We start from the raw sequence: 20,401 nt of genomic DNA, 5'->3' as shown, positions 1-20,401 counted from the left end.
TGACTAAAAATTATCAGAAATATGATCAACAGCCATATGAGCATATATTTCTTAAAATAATAAAAAATACTTATAAGTGAGGTTTTTAAAGACGGTACATCATTATATTAACTTCTAATTTGATATTTTGGTTAACTTGTAGAACTGTTCCGCACTTAATTTTAATTTTCATTAATTACATTAGTTTAAGATTTCTTTCCTGTAATTAGTTTTTATTTTTAAACGCTTTAAGGTGCAAAATTGGAATTTTGTTTGTTTAGTCAGTGCTTTTAAATATATTCAGAAGTATATTCAAATAAAATTTTCGTAATAAATAGCTTTGTTTTATGGTAGTAAATCAAACGCTTAGAACAAAGATTTTTTGGAAATGCGATTTATGAGAAAAAATAAAAGCCAGAGAGAGTTATCTTACGTGTCTTGGCTTCTATCTGCAGTCACATTTTGTCACACCTTAGTCTTTATCCGTCATCTGAACAGCGAATTTTTTAGACTTAATAAGATTATTTCGGTCTTACGTGTTACCATTTGATTATTTTTACTTCAGAAATATAAAAATAAAACAGTTAGGAAGTTTTACGTAATGAAGATATTTTTAGCGAACATAATAATCAAATTTTCCTTTATGGGAGTTCATACACTGAGAGAGTGCATGATATCTTTTTGCCTGCAACTGATAAGACAAAATTCTACATCCCCGAAATTTAAAACACGAGTTTAAAGAAATGCAACAGGCTTTGAAGCGAGGTTTGATACTGACTATAGGCCTATTACGCATTGTTCTATTAATGGTGTAATATTTAATGCTAGTTGGAAAAAGAAAAAAATGGAGTTTCTCTTTCAAAAGCGAAATACCATAAACTAAAACGTGTCAACTAAGTATGGAACATTAAATTTATTTCATAAAAATTTGCACTACATTCAATGATACATCCCGAAATTTATACACAAGATTTAAAAACTGCTAAAAATATACATATTTCTACATACCAGAAATATAATACTAAATAAGTGTAGGACTATGAGATTCATGGTTATTGTGGAAACTTCCGAGTTCCCAGATTTATGCATACATTCTCCTAGAAATATCCTGATTATCATAAAAACAAAAATGTTTTTGTGCAGCTATCAAAATTCTGTGATTTTTCTAAGCAAGAGCTATCTGAAATCACAGAATTTAAATCAAGCAGTTTAATATGTTTATCACTTCAATTAAAGTAGCGTTATATTCGAAATATAACTTAATTAATATTGTTAAATGTTTTATTCACTTATTATGCCAAACAGAAATTTTGACAGATAAGTTTGAATTTCAGTAGACGCACTGAGATATTGCTAAAAAATTTCATAAATTTTGCCGAAAAGTATTTAAAAATACGAATTTCAAGCAGCCCTAAAACAAGCAGCCTTAAAAACGAGTAAATTTTAAAAACAAAGGAGCTATCAGAATTTTTCAATAGCATAGAAACAAAATTCTTTGTTAATTGTAAATGAGTATGGAAAGCAAGTATTAACAAAATTGTAGATTTCTGCTTCATCATTTCATTAACTAGCTTGCAGTGCCTTTTACATTAAATAAAAGAATGTGAAGTTCATAATTTTAATGTTAGAAACTTCTGTAGCTTATACGCCCCCTCATTTTCTCAACTTTAAATTACATTATATCAAATAAGTGTAAAAGAGCAGAGATAGCCCTTTTTTTACCATAATTTATCTTTAAAATTTAAACCGTGCGTTGCTCAACTAACTTTCAAAGAGAGATTTAAAAGCGATATATCTACTGCTTAGTAATAATTTATGTCTAGCTTATTTTTAATAATATCTCAAACTTGCGGAATCTAATTAATGTAATTTACAATACATCTAATTGGTAGTTTCTCTAAACTTGTGTCACTATTACGTTTAATAAAAGTTATTTATAATGCCATATATTACTTACCGCGTTTGCGCAGTGTCTAATAATGAGTCTTTTTTTTTTTTTTTTTTTTTAAGTGAGTGTCGTTCATTTTATAGTCTACTTTCTTGTTCTTTTTTCATGTCGTTCGAACTCGATAACTGGCCTTTCAACACAAAGAAAGGACTTCTCCAGCAATCCGCTTATTAAACTCTCGATAAATATATCAGTAACTTTTCTACTCATTTTTCATTCTACATATCGCACACTACTAGACTAAGTGCCAATGAAATTGCAATCATTCCTTACTTAACGAATATTCTTTTCCAAATGCTTTATCTTTTGTTTTACTACACTTTATTAGCCAGCCAAGTTATGCTTGTTTTTTTATACATACATACACGCATACACACATATATCACATTGCTTCAGACAAATGTCGGACACATCTCCAAATTTTTTATTATTATTTTCTCGTATGTGAATAATAACGCTAAAATACAATAATTTTATATTAAAGAGTGTCATAAAGTTTATTCGAACTTTCGGTTCCCAATGCGCAACTTTACCTTTTGAGTTTCCAGCAGAGAAATCATCTGAAATCTGCAAATGGCCAATTTTAACCAAACATGCACTTTTTGAGGTGCAACAATTTTCTTTCCAAGTGCCCACTTATGCTACCGTTGTTTTTCGTTCGCAGTATCGAATAATTTTACTTTTACACCTTAGAAGTTTTCAAAAGTTTATCAAAAGAATATTGAATAGTTTTTCAAAAGAATATTGCTTTAATATCTCAAAAACATAGCAGTTTTTAAAAAATTCGAAAATGTGAAAACAAGTAAAATCTTTAATTTTTCAGAAATACTCTAGCTCAGAGTGAAGCTTCGTAAATCATTCAAAACATTTTCTAAATAGATAACGTAAAAAATATAAATGCACGTATTATGCGCATTTTACTTCTTACTGCGCAGCCTGTTAGAGGGTCCAGAATTATCAAAAAACATAAAAACATAGCAGTACAAAATCTAGTATCTATACCTATCTGCTTTAAGCAGCTCTGCTTTTCGAAAAGCTTTAAAGATAATAAATACTGTTTCTTAGATTACCTAAACAGATCTAGTTATATTTTATTTTGCAATACTACAATACCGCCTCTTGGTTTACCACACGGAATATATTAATTTTTATGTTAAATTTAAAGTGAAGTAAAATAGGCTGTATTGATGAAAAATAAATGGACAGCTTGTAAAAAATTATGCTTAGATGACAGTAAAGAAGCATTTTTGAATTACTTAAACAAATAAAAATTAAGTAAAATGAAATGAAAATATCTATTAGTCACTTCATAAATCACAACGTCATTAAATTTCATTAAAAACTCACGGACTATGTAACTTTGAAATGCATTGTTTACATTCAGATTGGTTTTATTCAAATCGTGGCTTTTAACATTCATGTTAATTTTTTACTGTTTTTCTAAAATTATTACTCTTAAAACTTCTAATTTGATACGGAACAGCAAATATTTTAGGATGGAAAATTAAAAATTTGGTAGAGACGAAAGGTTAGCAAAAATAAATACTCAGAAAATTTGATTGCCAAAATTTACTTCTAAAGAAAAATTTGTACCTTAAATTCTCCCTAAAAAATAGCAAAATAAAGACTCAAGTCATGCAAAATACTTTAAGTTGGACGTAAAAGAAAGCTTGTGCTTGTAAATGTTACAACTGCTGAAGAAAAAAATGCATGACGTTTGCAAAATTGTGTAAAAAAAATAAAGGGGACAGACATATATTCCAAATCCCCTTAAAGCTTAATTATGAGAGATAAACACACATTTTTAAATAAACTATTTGCATAATGTTTCAATGCAAACAGTCTAAATAGCTAATTAGAAAAAAATAAACTGTTCAACAAATTGTGTTTTAGTTTTAACCTTAAGATCAGTATGAAACTAGAATTAACGAGCAGAGTGCATACTTAGTTTTAACCCATCTAGTCTTTTGGGAAATATTAAATAAAAGTATTAAGTATATAAAACACTTTTGTTTGAGTACAATAAAAATGTATGCTTGTGACGGCTGACCGGAAAAAATAAATAAATAAATAAATAATAAATAAATAAAATACAGAGCATTAGCAAAATAGGTAATAAACGTAAGAAGGCACGCTTTTCTAGACCTACTAAGGCTATAATAAGTATGATTAATGAACATGAGTCTATTTTAATACAAAAAGTCTAAATAATTTTCTTAATAAGAAGGCTTTTTAAAAAATGGTGTTTTAATTTTATTTCTATCAATTTAAAATTAGAACTGTAAACAGAGTGTATATCTAGTTTACTACATCTAAAATCCTTTATTTTGACAAGCTAGAAGCTTTGCTATGAGAATTAAAGATTTTTGATAAAGCAATTTAAAGTATTCGAACAGTACAAATCCAACTTCTTTTAGGCACGGAAACTTCACAGGGAGAGGAAATAAAATAACAGTAACTTTTTGAATTTATTTTATAATTCGTTACTAGTTGACTAAAATCTGAGAGCATTTTCTCGATATTCTTAACAAAAAAAAGTTGTCGAAATATATTAGCGACTGCTCTAGTCATGGAATTTGGATTTGTTTCTTAATAAACTGCTGAGCTTGAAATTTTTCGGTTAGCAAATGGTTTATTTGCCTCTTATAATATGAGCAATTCCACCGATGAAAACAGCTGTCGTGAGACGATTTTCAATAAATAATTTTCTATTCTAAGCGTAACCTGGATAGTTTTTCTCTCTTAAAATATCAAGAGGATTGAACGTTTTCTATTTTGTATTTGCCAACACATTGTCAGAAGCTGTCAAAATCGGAACATTTTAGAGCAAGTTTCTTCCAATCAAAGAACTTCTTTCAGGTAGAAGGTTTATTTTATCGTAAACAAGCGTGCAATAGGTATCAGGAAAGAAAGGAAACCATAAGAAGTGCGGCATCGGACCACCGCCGGTTCGGGCTGTACTTTATCTTTATTGCGCGTGGGAAATCGGTTTCCTTCCCCTTCAACTAGAAGGAGGGATTCGCAAGAATCTTTAACCCCCTAAAGCTTCACGAAGGTCGAGAGTCTGGGCATCCGCAAAGACTTTTTACGACTATCGCGATCCATTCCACATAAATATTTTTTGCTGACTTTGGGGAACACTTTTAGAGGGATTTTTCATAACTCCCTATCGCGTTAGTAGCTCGCAAATTCTTCAAACAGGTTTCTCTGTCAGCTTAGACTGCAGAAGAAAATCGAAATATTTTCCAGACCTGCGGACAGTTGATTTTAATGTTTAGAATTGTTACTTCTCCATTTCATCGATACTCTTAAAGTTTTATGTTACTCGCCCTCAGGGCACTCAGGGTTACAAACACTGAGAAAATGATGCCAGTAAAGGAAATCAGTAATATTTTATTTTTCTTATATTTATTCTTATTTCTAATTTCGTTCAATAGGCTATAAAACTCTCTGAAGGTTAAATTTATTTTATTTCTCCATATTTGCAGCAAAGTGTGCAAGAATACGGAATACTCGCTCAAAAATTGTGCATAACATGCCTGTGTAGCAATCAATGATAATGTCGTGGCTCTGAATTTTCGGAGTAGCGCACGTCTCGTAACACATTAAATAAGCACTGTTTTCTCGTTACGGTACAGAGAATGTACAAGAGAGCAAAACTCATTAAAAAGACAACTACGTCAAATCTTTTTCTCTATTTCGTTAAAAAAAAATCATCGAGTTGCCGAAACGGAAACTTGTTAGCTCCTAATTTTCGTACGAGAGGAACGACATTAACACTCTCTTCTGTATCCCGTGGTAATGACACGCGAACGTTAAAAACATCATCTGCCAGTAAATATGTAATTATGTAGCATCTCACGATTTGAAAGGGCACCAGGAGTTTATTCAATAAAAGCACGTCTCTGGATTTAGGAGATAATGGATTCACTATATGTCGGTAGGAGTTTCTGACATTGTTCCGAGCAATAAGCGAAGCCAGCGTCTGAAGAAAAGATTGTAAAGTGATTAAGCTCACTAAGTAATAAGGCTAATAGCTAAAATGAGGCGTACAGTTAAGAAGGGGGACAAAGAAGCAGTAAGAGACAAAGAGGAGGGGGGAGAAAAAAGGAGCTGGAAGAATTATATTACTGCGAAATGAGTGGTACTAATTCAGCTCCGCAAATGGTGTGCCTTGGCATAATGCAATATTCCGTCTGTAATGAATGCAGATGAAGAAAAGGCTTAAACGCGCCTAATTAGATCCAGGGCCAATTAATGTAACATGGGAAGCAGTTTTCTCGCTTGCCTATCGCGCTAGTTTTGGAAAACACGAAGCTGGAAGATCTTCAGCAGGCTTAGGAAAGGGAGATAAGTTTTAGAATTTTATATGTGGAGTTGCCAATTTTGGAGACGCCTTTGCGGCATTTTTATAGAAACTTGCGAAATGGTAAACAGGCTTAGCGTCTTTCGCATACATCATTTCGCTGCAGCGCTCGGATTTAATGACATTATTTTCACTCATCGCAGCCAATATAACTGTCGTACCGTCTCTCAGTTAATTTCCTTTCGGAAGGAGAAAATTATCGCAAGCTTTGAGATCTCTCTGCTCGATCCATCAAGAGATGAAGAGTTTGAAGTTTCCAAATGAAAAATAAATGCATTTTTAATGGATTGGACTACGCTTAATTACCCATCATGTCTTTTCTTTGCTCTCTCAGCCGCCTGCCATATTTAAAATGATCGGTTAATCGCTGCTTATCTACATACAGTTCTTTTCGTGACTTCTTGTGTCACTCTTTGTTGGTCTTTTGTTGGAAATCATTTCGTAAACAGAAAATTCAGAAAAAGAATAATTCTTATTTCATACATTATAGCGCTAAAAGCAAGATAATATTGCTGATTATCCTCCAGAACGTTCTAGCTGACTCCCCAACTTTCAAAAAAATTCGCAGGAGAAAAAAGTATATAAATCTCCTTAACGTTAAAAATGAATGCGAGTGAAATTTATGAAAAGACTTGAAAGGGAAATCGTGAAAAAGTATCTACACACGTTACTTCAACTAGAAAAAAATTCATAGCTACTGACAGCCAGGGATACTGAGGTTCTAACTTAGGTAGACGAAACAACACAACTCGCTAAAGACTATACGCTGTTTCGCAGAACTTAAGCAGAAGCACAATTAATTAACCTGAATTAAACTATAGACAATATATACGTTTTTCTTCAAAAGATTTGCTTTTTCAGATTTAAGATAAAAATTGCAAAGAGGCAGAAATCTGAAAAAATATAAAACCGTTTTTGGTTTGGAGTATTAAATACTGTTTGGTCCTGATTTCAAAGAGTTATTCCCCCCTCCCACCTAAGCATTAAAAAAAAGGGAGAAGAACTGCTCGAGTAAAATAACTTTTACGTGAATTTCTATACAATCAAAATTAATAAATAAATCGAATAAATAGATTCATTAACACTGCAACTGGCTACGATTTGGTGATTGCACAAATCTCTAAATGAAAAGGGAAAATGTTGTTAGGAGAAGTAAAAGGTTAACTACTGTCAAAGTGAAATGCGATGACTATATATATCTGAGTACAAATAATAGTAGAAGTTATACGTAGTTGAGAGTAGAAATAATACAGGGTAAAGACTGATTTTTAAAATTCTTTATACTTTTAGTAATTTAATTTTTACTATTAAGAAATTACTTGAGACTTAAAAATACAAATTCATTAACTGACTTGACCAAAAACGGAATTTAAATTTTATGTCACTTACTAACACACCCTTCAAATAAGCTTCGAATTGTGTCTTTCTTGCAAAATGTGCAGTGAAATTATTCAGCTTTGAAAATTTCTCTGTCTATACGATTTCAATACATTCAACATTTAATAATAAAATTTTATCTGTTTCAATTGAGTGTGAACGAGGAAAGGTTGGGAGAAGAAAAAAATTAAGAGGAAAATTCTTCAGATTGAACTTTTATAGCAAATTCACTGGAAGGAGTGCATCTGTACTATTAAATTAATGATGACAAGTGAACTGTACCTCTTAGTATAGCGCTTTGATTACTGAGGATTTGAAAAGTAATATCTCTAATCCAAAGAAAGATAATGAATGAAGTTGTGGTGTTCTCGTAAGTCAAAAGAAATTCTCTGCTGCCAGACATTTGGGTGGAGTCCAGTCAAACGTCGCAACTCGAACAGTCGTGGGGAGCCTGAAGTTCAACTGGGAAAGGTGAATGGGGGTAGGCACCCTAACAGGTAGCTTCTGCAAACAGTTGCAGGTAAAAATGGGCGGTCCAGTGGTTTCGCGTGTGAGTACTGGTTGGCTCTGTGGGCCCGGAAATGGGCGGGTCCCGTAACAACAGGTATTTCAACTGAGGGCCCGTTTCAGCTCGACCGCAGGCAGCTACCAATTAAGTTTAATATGCATCTACCCAACTTAAGGGGAATTCAGAAAGAATATATGACCTCTGTTTTACCTCGCCTTTATTCAATTGCAACTAAACATATTTATGTTCTAAGGTAGACGTGAAAAGCGATGAAAGAACCAGTTTCGAGGTGTTCACATTTTCATGCCTTATACAGATGTACCCATGAATCCTTTATCTTGCCCGATCAACTGTTCACGGACTTCCCTAATCGTATAACATTCGGAAATGATCTGCAGGTTCAGATGGTAATCTGAAATGGGTGTAAGTATTGTGTAGTTGATGTAAAAAGTGGTATTCGGAAGAACATAAAAAAGAAATACTGTCGAGAGAAGTAAGTTTGTTATCCGCGTGGACTGCTGAGAAAAGAAGCAGTGAAGAATACATTTCTCTGGGCACTTCTTTCACTGAAGATTAACTGAGTTTATTGCATTGTAAATTAATAGGAGTTTAATACCCTAAAAATAAAATAGAAATGCAAAAACGTCTTAAGCCGAATCGGTGGAAAATATTTTTTTTTACCTTCTTTCTAATTTTGCATGCTATCTGCACTGCTAGCAATAAGCTTTCAGCTTTCTTCTAAGTTGTGAGTTATATCCTCGGTATGTAAAAATACGAAAGCTTATAGAAAATGTATTGGTCTCTCAAGTATTTGAGATTTGATATGCTTTGAAATAAGAATATATTTAACATAACTGGTTTTTAAACAGCAAAATTCAATATTTATTTACTTGGTTATCATTATTTGTTCATTTATTTATTTTATAATACTGAAGCAACGTTATTCAAGCAAATTAAAGAAAATGAATTCGTATTGCTTGGAAATAGAGAAAATGTATAATGATTTTTACAAAATGGATTAAAATACAAAACAGGCAGTAAAATTATTTTGATGCGAGTAATACTACATAAAATTCCTTCTCGTGTAGAAAGAACAAGGTAACAAATTCACATTTATTCCTTAGATATTTAGAAGAATTTAGCATTTCGAACCCGAAAATCATACTTAAGCAAATTGTGTACAGATTTCAGATTATTGTCTCCCAAAAGTAAACGAATTGAATGAATGTTTTAAAAAAGTCGTCAGCATAAATATTTAAGTTAGACGAATACTAAAAGAAGTTGACTACTGGAACTTTTTTAGGAAGAGAAGCAAAAGACTAAAGTTACAGAAAAAATAAAGAAAAAAAAAAAAAAAAAAAAAAAGAAGTATATTCTTCGACATTAACAAAAACATTATTTAAGGAGTAAGTAGTATTCGCAACCCTACGTATTCTCCCTTTCACTTTCTCATTTGAATAATGCAACCCATTACGTAGTGTTCAAGCTAGTCTGAGGATTAATTTTAATCTAAAAATAAATTATTTAAAATACTACCTATTCCGTCAGCAAAGAGTCTAACAAAAAAACTAAGTTAAAAAACACGAAAAAGACCTTTAAATCTCTTGACCAACGCTAATCTTTTCCCCTACTGAAGAAATAATTCTATGCCTGCACAATATTCAAAAGAAGACAGTTAAGAAACTTCGGAGGCAGGGGGAAAAAGGGATAAAAAAAGTCTTGGCAAACAGAAGCGTATCGTTTTCATAAGTTAAAAGACATATGAATACATACATGGCAAGAAACCCTGATAGTTTTTCTTTCGCTGTCTCTTTTTTAACGAAGCCGAACGTCTATAGCCTGAAGCTTTCTAAAAGATTTTTGTTTCTGATAAATTATTCAAATACTACGCTGCGCCATTTACTTATTCTAAGCAGTCCAGTAGAGTTCTGGTGGAATACATCTCCACCTATCAAAGCTATCGAGCTAGATTAACAAATAAGTAGAAAAGGGGGGGGTGAGATTGGTTTTTTTTTTTTTTTTTTTTTTTTTTTTTTTTCACTAATCGCACATAGAAAATTAAAGTGTTTTTTGACTTCTTGAACATATATATCTTAGTATGAAAACTGGGACTTTTTTTTTTTTTTTTTTTCCACTTTTCTCGAACTTGGAATTCATAAATATTGCAAACGTTTTCATTTGAAAGAAATCAGTTGCGCTTTATTTACTCGCAAAAACGAGACAAAGGAAAATCAACATCTTTTTATGCTTTTCATGTTTAATTATATATGATTTGGATCTGTTATCTACGAAGGCACTTTTTGATCTTCGTAAAATTTTTTAAATGCAATGCTCACTGAAAGGGAAGAGAAAATTATTTGTGGTATGGTATCCGCACGATCATATTCATTCGAAGGAGGGCATTTGTTCAAACATAATCTATTTGCTTCAAATTTGTCTCGCTTTAAGCGCATAAACTGAAAGAATCGTAATGAACTCGCATCAGCACTTAAAGCAATGCATTTTTACCTAAGTTTAAGAATCTCGTACAAATGTAACGCAGAAAAGAAGAGAGGGGAAAAAGAGAGTATAAAATGCTTATAAGAATTTTTATTGAAGATGTGATTAGTAACTTTTCTCAGCTGTAAGAATTTACTTAGATGCTTCTAAATAATAATGGAAATGGGATTAAAAGCATACGTTGGAGATCCAATTAATGACAATCAGTATATTAATACCTTAATTTATCATGCTTTTCGTTGTTTCCATAATCTATTCCAGGGAGGGAAAAGTCTCATAACACATATATATACATATATATATATATATATTACAGAAGAATCTTGCGATCCTTTGGTGTGATCTAAGCAGCGTAAATCAGTTTATCAACCATAATTTAATTAAATATAGACGTATAAGCCTTTATGGCTAATATTCAGTACCCATCGAACACATTTAATAATTTATTAATTCTGCCAATACGTTACAGTCGTTAATTACTGCAATATAGCGAAACTATTAATGCTCATTCAAAACATTCTAACTAGACATGATTTTATTTGTTGATATGCAATAAGTGTGCAATACTTTATTAAGACTGTCAAATTTGCTTAAGTATATGCGTCTGTGAATGGATGCTAAGTAAATTTCTTTCATCCTCAATCAAAAAAGGGGAAACCAGAAGGTTTACTATATTTCCTTCGATTATAAACTTACAATGCCCAGAAATTTGTTGGTAGAAGGGTGGAAGCCTTTTACAACATCATTTGGAAAGAGTAATAATTCGGTAGCTTCTTTTATGAAAGCAGGGAACGATAACGATCGGCTCCAAGCCAACCTTTATGAGTACATACAGGGACATTTTAATAGACTTGAATTTATAATTAAATTATTTTTAAAAGCATAAGTTTGAGTATAAGACTGAAAGTATTTCTTAATAATCTTTCACGAAATTTTGTAAAGGCTGGGTTTTTATGACAAGCTGGAGGGACAGGATGACACCATCCATTTCATATTTAATCTGCCATCTGAATTATGAATTAGGAATGGGCCATAAAAGTCTACTGTTCGGAGGGTATCTCTTTTTGTTTGAAGAGCGGTGACAGAGCGCGGGTGTGGGGTTGAATGGCTTGTTTCTTTCATTCGACATGGCGCGCGAGAGGGAACTGTTGTAATTCTGATGAGATAAAGCATCTGAAATCGGATGGACAAAAGGTAACAATAGAGAGCAGGAGGAAGGTCGCACAGGGGAGCATTTAATAGCACAACATGCCTAAGATTACCCTACCGCTGCTCGTCTCTGGATGTGATGACTCATTTTCAGTATTTCCAGTCTTGCTTAGGCTAGTTGCGGAAAGAATTTGTAATACATTTGAGGGAACTCAACAAGGCTTAGTTTCAGTGCAAATTATTTTTCTAGAGCTTATACTTCAGTCACAGTATAAAATCAATAACAGATTAGTAAGTAATAGAGGGAATTCCTATTAACTTCTTTTTGAAGGACTTCCATTTCAAGTTAGAAAGATGTTCATTATTTCCCAAAATTTTCAAGAAAGAAACATTTCTTTTACATAAGTAATTTTCATGCATTTTGGGTGTAATGTAACTTCAGAAAAACAAAGAAGGTAAAGGAAAGCGAATACTAGAGCGATAATATTACATAAAAGTAACTTCAGAAAAACAAAGACGGTGAAGGAAAGAAGCGAATACTAGAGCGATAATATTACATAAAAGTAAAAGCTCCTGTTTTCAACAGTATTTTCAGACTACAACTTTATTTTGTACAACTTTAGCTAAATTTCTGCTCTGTAATTATCTTCTAATTAAGTTTCATTATTAATGAATTTAGTATGCCGCCTTCCATCCCGACCCCCCCCCCCAAAAAAAAAAAAAAAAAAGAAATTCAAGAAAGGAGAAGAAAAAGAAGCTTGCGGTTGCTAAGGTGAGGAATCAATTATAGTAGGACTATATTGATTACGACAAGTAATCGACGAATCGATGGATAAGAGAATATATGCACTAAAAAACACAAACTTGTAAATGAGCAACAAACAATAAATTCGTTTATTACATTCCGTTTCTCATAACCTAATTATGGAATGCAAAATATAATATAACATAAACCTTCCTGCTAATTTCAGCAATTTTCTTTTATCAATTCCAGTTACCTTGCCTACTATTTTGAATAAATCTTTTATGATTTGCCTTAAATTTTATTCCTTTTTTTAGAAAACATCATTGTTTTAAAATTAACATTAGCATTTACGGTTCCCGAGGCATAGTTTTCACGTCCTTATATCATCTGATACCATTTATATTTGTTTACGTATTCCATAAAGCAATGCTGCATTTGTAGTAAATTCCAAGTTTTCTGAATAAGTTTAATAATGTAAGCTTTTAGGATGGTTTCAACACTACAAGCTTATGTTTCTCAACCGTATCAATTTACCATACTTTCTTAAGATGTAAAAACGATCGAGATAGCAACCATATAATGAGGTTTTAACTAAATAAATAAGTAATATCCTTATCGCGAATTGGGTGCATGTGCAGTACAATAATCATTGAATATTGTATTGACATTAAGAGAATGACATATTATAGCACCATAAATAATTCGTAAAATAATACCATTTTGAATTTTCTCATAGCATAAATATTCTGTGCCTTTAATTTTCCCATCTTACTTAAATTGATAAAAAAATAAACTCTGAAATACCTCAGGGATAAATGAAAGAGATTAAAAATCTTATTTTAACCAATCAATTAAAAATGCGCCATCTCTTACCGAAACTGAAAAACAAGAATATAAGTCAATCAGTCAAATGCTTCTTTCATCGGTGGTTCTTCGCCATCTTTCAGAAGACACTTTATGGTGAAGAACTACGGTTGAAAATGGTATTCTGGAATGATGCAGACAAAATACAAAAATAGGTTTGAATCCAAGATCAAAAGACCTGCGTTCTTTTCAGTGAAGAGTCAAGATTCATCTTTAATTTTCAGACTCCGATTTGCGACTTTTTTGCATATGGAGAGAGTTAGAAGCCTGACAATATCTCTATAATAGCAGAAAAAATGACCACAACTATGGTAAAGGTAACTATATATTTAAGGTTTTAGTTTTCTCTGGAGCTCAGAACCCTACATAAACTTTTACGCAGGACCTACTATTACTCATTTTATTTACAAGGATGAGATGCTTTTCCACATAGGGTTTGGGTGCTGAATACCTTGAAAGTGAGGGTATTTAGAGAACAGCTTCACGAAATCCATAATTACATTATAGGACATATCTGAAATGCTTTGTATAGTGCAGTTGGAAATCATGACACTTCCAAAATCTCTCCGGAATTTAGAAGCGTCGTGGGATCTAAATTCTTGTTATAATCCATGCTAACATTTCACAGGCTCGATCTGAAACTTGACAGTACTGAGTGTAGCCAAACTTCTTTCTAGTTCAATTTCATACTACCATATTTTCACAAGCATCTCACATTATATTTAGTAAATTAGCTTCTTTATTATTTAGCGTTTAGATATAAAACATAGATTTATATATCAAATTTCAGTAAAATTTCATGTTTTCCCCCTTCCTACCAATAAACTTAAGTATTATTTTTTCCACTTTCATTTTCCTCACAGTACATCGCTCATGACTTTTAATAGGTAGAAAGATGAAAATCGGCTACTTTTCACAGAATAATACACTGCATCTAATTTATTTTTTTCTTTCTCTCTCTCTCTTTTTTTAATCACTATTGAATTTTTAGAAACGTTGCTAGAATTTTTTTAATAAGGAATAAAATTGTTATTACGAAACTGTTAAGCAAACGCTGATACAACTATTAATACAACAAATAACTGCAAAAGAAATTATGGTCTCTCTTTATTTGTAATAGCTTTCAAAATAGTAATTAATTTAAAATTACACAAGGCAGTTTGGAAAGTAATTAGAACGTTGATTTACTTTCATTTATACCTATGTGACACCATTTAGTGATTCATATATCGATATTATTTATAGGATAAATTATTATTAAATTATTTTATAAAGATATTAAATTTGTAACAATTTTCAGAACAAAACATTAGGCCGTCCACTAGGAATCGTTAGACCAATTTATCTGCACAAATACTAGATTTTTTTAATTAGCAAAATAATCTTTTAATTTAAAAAATAAACTTCTACATTGCGCATCCGATGATAAATTTCCATTCTAAACCATGTCTTTCAAAATATTCAACTTTACTTAAATAAACACTTGATCATCTAATTTCAGATAATCATTTGATTTCATTCGACAGAACGCAACAAAACTAGATCACCGAGAAGAATATTTACGTATATATGTATATAAACTTACTAGTATGGATTCACTCTTTTAAGATAATTCTACTTTAATTAAACTTAGGAGATAATATATTCAATTAATCAATATTATTTAGTAAATAAATTATATGTATATATATATGATATATGATATTTTTAGTCGATGACTAATAGCAAAAAGATAAACAAAACTACTTGACTGTGTTATTAAAGAAGCTTTAAATGGGGATTGGATGCACACTTACATAAAAATAAAATTATATATAAATTTGTAAAGAATTTTGTTTACTTTTGTCTTACATGCTATCTATTTTAAGACAAATGATATAAGTATTAAAAGATCTATAAAATGCTTTGTAAAGCTCTCACAATCACAGTAGTCTTTGCTGTTAGAAATATATCTTTCAGGTGTTTAAATAATATATATTCATATAAACGCGTTTTAAGGTGATTGCCAGTATTGTTTTAGAGCAAAGAGTGTAAAGGGGATGTTTTAATTTCTATGCTCATTATTTTAATCATTACCTAATGCTCATTATCTGAAATGATTTGGTTGTTCTTCCTTCCATACATTTATTTTTCAGTTTTTAAAGGAGGGAAAATTTTGATTGAAGAATAATGATACGCCTTTTTTAGAACCTAAAATGCATATTCTTTGACTAAGCAAATGTACAATGTAATTCTAACAATTAACAATCGAAACTTCCGTGTGTCGAATTTTTAGAACTAAGCACTTCTGTTACGGACTTGCTGTGCCTGCCTCGTCGAAACAAGGCGATTTCTTTGTTATGTGTTCCAGAAATTTTTTGTAGTTGAACGTGAATATATTTGAAATTGGAAAGCAGAGGAAGCCCAATTCAGTTTTTTACTCCCCTTTTAAAGCCCAGTGACGAATTATAACTATCAACAATTCAAGTACGATTTAAGAGAGACAATGCATTAAAAAGATGTTTTAAAGATTTTACGCGCTATTTCCTTTAATGCGGTTGCATTGTTTCTACTCTAGAGATTTGCGCATATCAAAATTTATGCGGCAAAAGTTCTTCAAAAGCCTTTTCTTCTTTTTCTGAAATATATTTTTAAAATCTTGGTGGACAAAGAAATAAAAGCAGAAGTATATGTATAAAAACGAGTATTTGCAATGCGGTAATTATCCGACAATGCTTATTGCATTTCTTTTAATTAAAAGTAAGTGTTTTGATTTACCACAACGAATCGTTCATTAATGAGAGCGCTATAGATTTCTCTCGATACATTAGTATGCAAAATTTTGGAAAAGAGAAATGCCAACACTTAATGTTTCTATTAATGCATAAGCCCAAATTAGGAGATGATTCTTTTGCCTATAAATAATCCTTTTCGGGAAAAATAATGAAAACATGCGAGCTTCATAAAAGTTAAAGCAACTGATTTATTGAAGTGCACTGCGGGTTATTCGAAATGTATACACTAATATGGTTTTTTCCTGCTCCCCGTGGATTTCTGTTTGGGTTAATCAAATTGATTTCTTTTCAAACAAAACAAAATCTCAACACCGTTCCAATAAAACCTCATTTCAGAGCAGAATTATTTCAGCGAATTTTCATGAAAAGAAAAGATGGCGATGAAAAGATTCGATAAAAGAATCAAAACTTAGGAGCTTTTTTAATTTGTCAGTATATTAACTGTATATTAATTTTAATTGCGTTACTAAGAAAATTAAAAATTTCTGCTTCAGAAACGTACATAAAAATTAAAGAAAAGCGTTCCTCTATATTTACTTCATTGGCAGTATTAGATTTTACATATATTACTAAAATATGGATTATTTCTCTGATTTTGCAAATGATGAAAATTATTATGAGTCCTAATCCATATAATCACGTGTACTAAATTAATCTTAATACTTGCTTATAAGCTTACCCACAACAAGTTTTAAACATTAAACCACTTTCCGTAAAAACATAGCATATTCCTAATTTTTTTTTAAATTAGATGCTTAAAATTTTCAATAAAACTGTGTCGTTATAAACGCAGCTAATAGCCTTAAACAAGATATTTTTACAACTTTCTGAAAGAATATCACGGATATGAAATGAAAAGCCCTGCTTGAATTGAAATTTGCTGCTTGAACTATTTAATCGGTCACACTTCTGATTAAACCCTGTTTTCATAATCTTTCAAAAGTCTTCTTTAACCAAGAAGAGGAAAAAATATTTATTCAGGTATTTGAATGACAAAATTATTTTCACTCTTTTCTTGAAAATTTTAAATTTCTTTCACTTATAGTATAGCATAGTATAGCTGCAATAATTGATGCAAATATTTTAAATAATAAGAGATGAGAATAAACATTGTATCACAATAAAGTATATTTTAGACAAGAGAAAAGAAATCATTCTAAGGCACTACAAAGTAAACACAAAATAAATCTGTGAGCATCAATACAAAATAAATGTAAATTGTCAACTGATTAGCAAAATATACTGACATCCACTCGGAATGGTATGTCAAATAAACATCTGCAAAAAGTACGAATTCAAAACTATAGCATAATTTAGAGTTGACGTAATAAAGGCTGCTTTCTTAGTACCTCATCACAGATGAATATACAACTCCCCCTTAAATTATTTCATCTTCCTTCTTCCGTTACGTATTAATTAAACAACATATTTGTAAATATGAATTTTCTACAATTAATGCCATTGATGGTTTCAAAACATGCCATCGCATATCGTAAATATACAAAAAATACAATTGCAGGAAAGAATTAAAGAGCGAAAGAGCAGCTAAGAGCTCGGGCAACGTAATGCTAAGTCACATATTAAAAGTTTACTCAAATTATTCACGCAACACAAACCATGATAATAAAACATTCTACATAAAATATAAATGCATCAGTTCAGCGTTTTTATTTGCACTATTTAGCACACTAATTACAATAAATACGTCAATATTTTCATTACCTTTTTTTGGTTATGTTATTCATATTTCCTTTTCAATTCTTCGTCCAAGCTTTCGTATCTAAAAAATGTCCATTCGATTAATTCCTAGTATCACTGTTTGTCAAATTTTTTCGATACACCCAAATTCAAAATCAAAATTTTTACCTGTTCGCCTTTTGTTTACGTTGTGGATTTAACACACTTTTCGATTTCTCTTTAAATTTTTTTTGTCTTTTGGGGAAGTTTGAAAACTTCTTCTGTTAAAATAAGTCGAGATGAATTTTGTAGAGCGAAAGTACTTTAAACTTTCGAAGCACTTGCTCCATATTTTACAATGCTATTTCCTCGATGAAAGAAAGCAATACTTTGTAGAAGAAATTGTTCATTGCAGAAAAAAGCATTCCTACAGTAAAGTTAATTTCATGTTACACCCTCCATCCTTTGCAGAAAATGTAACTCTACGGGGCTCATGTTCTAAACGCTTTTCTTCATCTTGTCTACTGCCATCTTACATCATTTGTAATAACACAGATTCTTCCTAATTCTTGACATTTTCTCAAAAACTATCGAAGCTTTACGATGAATGAGTAATGAAATTGCACAAGATCGTTTCATTTGCTTCTTCCCTTCCTAAGCATTTTAGGTGTAGGCGTCCAAGTCAAGACACCTGTAAAATAATATTTATATTATTCGCGATATTCGTTCATTTAAGCCTTTGCAGACTAATATCATGACTTATAACTATGGTTGTATAAAAATTTCACAAAGAGCCTGGGGCAAAACAATGCTAAACCTAGCGTTATGCGCTAAAAAGGGGGGGAAATCAAATGCTACTTACGTTCATATGAATGCTTTCAAAACTTCTGCATCGATTGTTCCTGCTTGGCGCCTTTACACCCGCTGGTAAACCAACCAAAAAATGGCTAATTGAATAATTACTTTTAACAGAGATCTCATATTCACTTTTCGAATTACAAACTACATAGGTCAGGTAAAAATCCCCAAGATTAGAAATAAATAAACAAAAGATTAAGCTCTTCTTTGCTACACAAAGAAGATCATATGTGACTTAGCATTGAGTTGCCCCGAGCCCTCTGCGTGTACCACATATAGCTTTATAAAATAACTTTACAAGATACTACAAATGTTTCAAGATAAGACAACACAAAAATCTCAAAGGAGAGTAAAATTAATTTTTGAAGAACCGGTATGGAGAACGGAAGCATAATCTATATTAGTAATTTCATATAACATAATGGATCTTCAGAAACTTGATATCGACACTAAAAATAAGCCTAGAATTTGATGCTAAGACGTGAGAGCATTGGGGCTGAAATTTTTCCTTCGCACTAATTTATAACAATACTGAAACAGTGTAGTTGCAATATATTCCTGAAGTGCAGATAAGAAAATTTACTTACATGCTGCAGCTATGTTTCCTCTAGTTGTATACCTTATATTTGATGTATGTACCTTGTATTTGATGCGCGTAAGAGCGTACAAGTCTTTGATTTGATAAGTAAAAATAAGATGACATAGAAATTGATCTGAGCACTTGAGTTACCTTTAAAGAATTTTCTCAAATTTAGGATGAACAAAAGTAGATTTTCTTACCAACCTAAATTGCATAATTACAAAAAGAAACAAAGTAAACTGCACAAAATGAAATATTTTATTATGCTGCTTAGTCTTACATTACTTTATCTGACTACTTTTAAAGAAAAGAATGTCTAAAATTAGAATACAAGTAATTAACTAATTATTTTACAGTGATTCTAAATATATATAAGAGATGTGAGTACTGTGGGAAACTATTTTTATTGTCGCCCCCCGAAACATTAGAACCCGTATTGATACAAGTTTAAACCATATTGTTCGGAAATATAAAGAGAACTTATTGCCATATGTATGTTAAATGAGTTTATATGCATAGCTGATATTAAGAGCTTGAAATTTTAACTAAAAGACTTCTTTACTTGAGAACTAAATCTCGTCTATCGAAATAGCCTTATGATACAGATATTAAAGCTGATTATTAAAATTATTTAAAAGTTGTATTTGCATGAAAATTTATGCTTAATATTGAGAATTTTTTATGATTAATTTCCTTTAATTAACTTCAATTCTTCACAGGAAAAAATGTGAAACTCTCACTTATTTATTAAATATAAACATTTATTTAAAAGGACAATATATGCAAGCAATTATTAGCTTTATATAAATCAACATTTTATGACACTGGTTGAAATATTAATTAATTAATTAATTAGTATCTTGTCAGTCTTTGCTTGTACTATACTACGCTAAAGAGGAAAGCAAACAAAAAAATGTGTTACGTATGAGATAATACTTATTATCAGTTGTCTGCAAACAAAAAGAAGCAACAAATTTATATCTGAACAATTTCGTTTCATAACTGAGTAAAGAACTGCTGCTCAAATCATGAAGAAATATTTCTGTACATTCAGTACTGATCTATAATCGTCGTAGA

At 31.1% G+C, this 20,401-nt stretch overlaps 1 protein-coding gene across 3 annotated transcripts in view; it reads right to left on the bottom strand.

Annotated features, from left to right (window-relative positions):
- LOC118199142 (sal-like protein 1) overlaps positions 1 to 20,401 on the bottom strand; it is a 363,730-nt gene that overhangs the window by 260,069 nt on the left and 83,260 nt on the right. Inside the window, exons 3-4 of one of the 3 annotated variants that reach the window (XM_085809856.1) lie at positions 18,076 to 18,577; positions 17,932 to 17,989 (exon numbers count right to left, since the gene is read on the bottom strand). The exons of the other annotated variants lie outside the window; for them this stretch is intronic. The gene's annotated coding sequence lies outside the window, so the exon portion shown is untranslated. The remainder of the gene's footprint in view (positions 1 to 17,931; positions 17,990 to 18,075; positions 18,578 to 20,401) is intronic. 3 annotated transcript variants of the gene reach the window in all.

The sequence above is a fragment of the Stegodyphus dumicola genome, chromosome X2, assembly GCF_044657685.1.
Source record: "Stegodyphus dumicola isolate Sdum_Otavi_A_Nest chromosome X2, ASM4465768v1".
NCBI classification, from domain to species: Eukaryota; Metazoa; Arthropoda; class Arachnida; order Araneae; family Eresidae; genus Stegodyphus; species Stegodyphus dumicola.
Note: the sequence above shows the minus strand (reverse complement) of the source record. Positions and strands in the feature narration are given on the sequence as shown.